Source organism: Cyanistes caeruleus, chromosome 1 (assembly GCF_971803275.1).
Source record: "Cyanistes caeruleus chromosome 1, bCyaCae1.hap1.1, whole genome shotgun sequence".
In the NCBI taxonomy this organism is placed as follows: Eukaryota; Metazoa; Chordata; class Aves; order Passeriformes; family Paridae; genus Cyanistes; species Cyanistes caeruleus.
This window is the reverse complement of record NC_141701.1, coordinates 85,888,428-85,893,408: the sequence shown is the minus strand read 5'-3', so window position 1 is coordinate 85,893,408 and position 4,981 is coordinate 85,888,428.

Here is a 4,981-nt window from a genome sequence, read left to right as displayed (position 1 = left end):
GTAGTGTGTTTGCTTGTTCTGGCTTAAACTTTAAACTGTGAAATGAAGGCCCAAAATACTTTTTTTTTTATTTCAAGTGAAAACAAAAAAACAGGAGTGCCAGATCTTTGGCAAAAAGGTCTGATGAGCCCACAACCAACACCTGCATCCTTTTAGGGTTCAGGAAACTAAAAAAGTCTCCAGCTTAAGAAGATTTCAATTCCTTTAATTAACAACAATTCTGCCATTTGTTGATTCATATGTAAAATAAGACTCCTGTAACTACATCTCCAGATTGAATTCCAGGCAATAGTGTTTTTTTACCAGGTGATTTCAGTGTGAAAAAACAGTGGAACCCAACATATCATTTCACATGCGTTCAAACAGGATTTTCTCATTTCCTGCATTTGCAAATTAACTTTCATGGATATCTTGCCAAAGTACTGACAAACAATATCTGATATGTAACCTTTCACGAATAGTTGTTGCACTTGAGAACAGGAGGATGAAAATGTACACATTCCACAGATTGTGAATAGAGGTTGCAAATCTTCAACATATTTAAAAACATAGATTTGCTGGTTACCATGTAAAGCTCCACAAAAATATCTTTGAGATCACTTTCCATGTTATTTCCTGAAAAAAAAAAAAATTATTTGTAATTGCACTTTTGTTTCTGTTCTTGTTTAACATCTTTAGAATAATATTCCTATGCAGTTTAAATGTTCATTCAATAAACCAAGCAAGATGATGAGGAAAGTGTAGTAATTTCTCAACACCAATACTCTGGTTAGAGAGAGGCCTCAAAACAAGATTGTCAAGTAGTTTGTTTAAACCTGAAACTGTGACTTGTAAAAGTAGCTAACGGCTGGTGATAAGAAGCACCAAAGTTATTGTGATGATGACCACAGAGTGAACAGCCTTCTCAACAGTGTCTGGAGACTGTAAGTAAATAGCAGATGACCAAAGTAAATAGGAATCTGCCCACATTCTACCTATGGAAAATTGTACAAGACCCTGAGTGACACAGGCACCTCCTGCAAATGTATTGTAAAGGGATCAGAAAGACTCTACAGTGAAATTCTGGAAGAAAATTTGAGAGACATTACAGCACACAGAGAAAAGAACTAAGCAATAAAATAGAATGTGACAGCTAACTTTATGGTACACTTGAGATAAGTCCTTCCATAGCAGTGTAGTGCCTAACTAATTACAGTAATTTCCAGACAGGAGGCTTAGCCCCTCAGATACTCCTTTATGAAAATATTTCAGTGAGACAGGCCTAAATTTATAGTCCAGTACATAGGATCTTGATAAAAATTATATGCATTGTCCAACCTTACTCAATGCTGAGAGTTTTGGAAAGATTCATAATTCAAGAGAGAAGAGATTATATTTTTATTAGATGAGGATAATCTGCAGCTAGATGGGACACATTAATTTACATTCATGGTAAAAGAACTGCAATGATTTGGAGTGACAGGGATATTTTTGAATGGAACATTAGGGCAAAGTGTAAGAAGACAGAGACAGCTCAAGGTATGCATCAGGTGGTCAGCGGAGGTGACTACTGAGAATTGTGGACCAAGAACTTGGTATTTTAGATCCAAAGTAAGCACAATGCTGCAAAAAGGCTATTCCTCCAGAATTAATGATTGCATGAGATTGAACCAGCAAACCAACCAAGAAAAGTGGAGCATAATTTGTGAGCTCCTGATTAAGTCTCATGTTTATATTTCTCTGTTGGTAAAAAAAACTCTGCTTAAGTAAATAGGTTCAAGTGTAATTCCTTCTTGAGTGTCTGAGCATACTTTTCCTGCTGAGGAAAAACCAGGGCCCACATAAACAGGAGGTTACAAAACGTCAGTGATTAATGCCCTTTGCTAACATTGTCATTCTCTATACTGTAGCAGCAAAACTATGAAAACTCCTCTCCCACATGTGTGAAACAAGTTGTCATCATCAATGCAAAAACCATGCTAATATCATCACAAAGTAACTCTTGAAGGATTTATTGGACTGGTTTTCAAGTGGAAAACCATTTGTCATGGAAATCAAGTTCTGAATAATAAAGTACACAACACATCCACTTTCTGGATAAACATTTCCATCAAGGAGAAAACAGCTGCCTTATGGTAATTCATGGTAAAGAACTGCAAATATTCAACTCCTTATATATGAGTTCAGTCCAGTAACATTATAAAAAGCTTATTCTAGAAAATCTACAGGAAAAACAATCAAACCCAACAGAAAGACTACAAAACTTATTACAATGATGAAATAAAAAGGAAAAAAAAAAGATAGTTGTGCTGGTCAGAGTGTAGAATATTGCACAACTGAAGAAGAAGAAACTGGTGATACAAATGATAGAATGATCACCTCAGCATACCAAAATCAGCTTTGATTGTGTCATCTCCATTCCTCCCTTCCACCACAAAGTTACGCAAATCACTTCTTGTTCAGACTTGTACCAATACACCAGAGAACCTGCAGTTATACTGAAACACAAAGCATGTAAGTATAGACTGCAACAGGCAATCATTCTGCATACAAAACATCAGGATCTGGTGGTCTGAAAACTTAGTGCATGATTTGATGTTTCATAAGAAAGGCCTGGTGTTTTCTCTAGCACATACATATGTGCCCATGCATAAAGGGACAGAACAAAAGTGCATAAACATTGAGCCACACTGAAAGCTGTGAGGTTGGTGGCCTTGCTCCCACAAGATCACAATTCCAGTAATAATAATGCATCACAAAGAAGAAACAGTTAAAAACATGCTAAGAAAAGAAACCATATTACATATGTAAGGAAAATATAACACCACCCATAGGACAGAAAGAGGTTTATGTGATAAGCTATTCCTAAAATGGGGGATTGATTATGTTTTAGCTCACCTGAACAGTGAGATGAATGCAAAGAAGTTGAGAGAAAAACTAGAGAAGTAAAAAGAGACAAGAAAAAAAGTAGGAGGACATCTGGAGGTATAGGTTTCTAGAGACAGACACATACAGCAAATTACACTCTTGTAGACACAATACATGGATTGTGATCTGTATCTTAGAGAGGTGATGAGAAAAAGAAGCTGCTGAGGTTACCATTTCTCTATGCCCCTCTCTGTAGGCACGGAATATGGTGGTGTCTGTGTTTAATCCTATAGTATGCAATCCGTCTTTGAATGCAAAGACGCCTTCTTGAAGTCTTTGGGCAAAACTGAAAAATGTTCATGTATTTTCAGAAGTTCCAGTGTGACTTTATTAAAAAGCCTGGCCTATTTAAACTGACATACATTCAGCATAAAGAAATTAAGCAAAATTAGACTTCTAGGCAGTAGCAGAAAATGTGAAGATGAACTAAAGGAAAGAACATGACAATTTTACCCAGGATAAAAGTGCAGTGAGGAAAAAAAATCTTCATCTTACCATTAATAACAAAATGCTAGAGAGGGCATTGCCATGAGGGACTTGTTTGTCAAACAATAAATCTGAAGCAAATTACTAAATGAGTTCTCTAGGGAGCCCTCTCTAGATTCATTACTTTAGTGCTAACAATACTACTACAGTAAACTTTCAACAGATATTAAAAATGTTACATTTATGTAGTGATTTTTCTGGCCTTTACAAATAACAAGACCAAAATTGTTGTGTTCATAAGGTTTTAGTTTAAAAAAAAAAAAAAGTTCCTATAATTGGACAAAACAAATGCTAGCATTTTAGAGCCAAATTCTCCTGTTATTCACAGAATAAGCCTCGATCCTATATCTCAGAGCAAAACTTATCCCAGAGTTCAAAATATTGTCTCTAACAAGTTATATACTTGTAAGCCATGAGTTTTGCTTGATTAGGGGAAAATAAGGATATGGATCAACAGAAGCATTTACTGTAACACCTTCAGGAGAGTGCTTTTAAAGTCTTCTGCAAATATGAAATAATTTCACATCACAGTCTAGTGTAGTAAAGATGGATATTGCTACTGAGAGGCTAAAGCACAAATAAATACCTGCTTTAAGTAGGTCTGCTAGAGCCGTAAACCAGTAAAGATTGTTTCTGAAATTGAGAAATGCTAGGCTTTTGGATCTGTAATCATGAGCAAAAGCTGTGCATCAAGTTCAAAGAGGAACACCCAAACTTGAAACCCAAGGCTACATTAAAAAAAGTCAGCTACATGTGATTTGACCCAGGACACACATCACGACCTTCACAGTATGAGGAGAAAAATCTGCCATCCTGATAATTAGACTCTAACAGTTACATACTATTTGGAAAACTCTAATCAAACACTTAAGGAAAGAGAACCCTGCAGGTCATTAGCAACTTCAAAACATTTATCCTTAAGGAGAGTCTTAAATGCAATTAGTTTTGGGGAGGGGGAGGGGAAAGCCCCAGGACTAAAAGGTGATTTTATTATATGTCATTTGAAAAGAAACTATCAGATCTGAATGATACCTGAATTGTGAGGATCTTCAGAGTACTTATGCAAACACAGAAACATCTTTCACAGAGCAGGTAACACTGGTAAGGGAAAACTAAATATACCTTCAGGAGCTGAAGATGAAAAAGCAAAAGCTGAGCAATAGTGATATCTTTTAAGTTAGATGGAGCGGACAATAGTGTTTATTCTGCCCTTGCATGGTGACAGTGCCACTGAGGTAGAGACACCTAAGCAAACCAGCAGCCTGTCAAGTGATTTGTCTGTACAAACAACAACACAAACATTTTAGGAGCTTCCTAAAAACAAAGTTAATACATTAAGTGGATGTAATTAATGATGCAATTAGCCCACTACAAGCTGCTTCTGCAGGGACTGAGACAAGTTCACTACTTTTGCTCCTGAAAGGGTTCTGGTTTCCTACCAATTCATTTTCCATTGGCTGCTCTGGTGACCTTGGCCGACCACCAGGGTTACACCACAGCTGGTTCCATTTCTCACCCTGCAGAATTTGCAGCATATGGAACTGCCTGGTCTTCTTGTTACCCTTGCTGTCAGTGAGTTTAAGGTCCT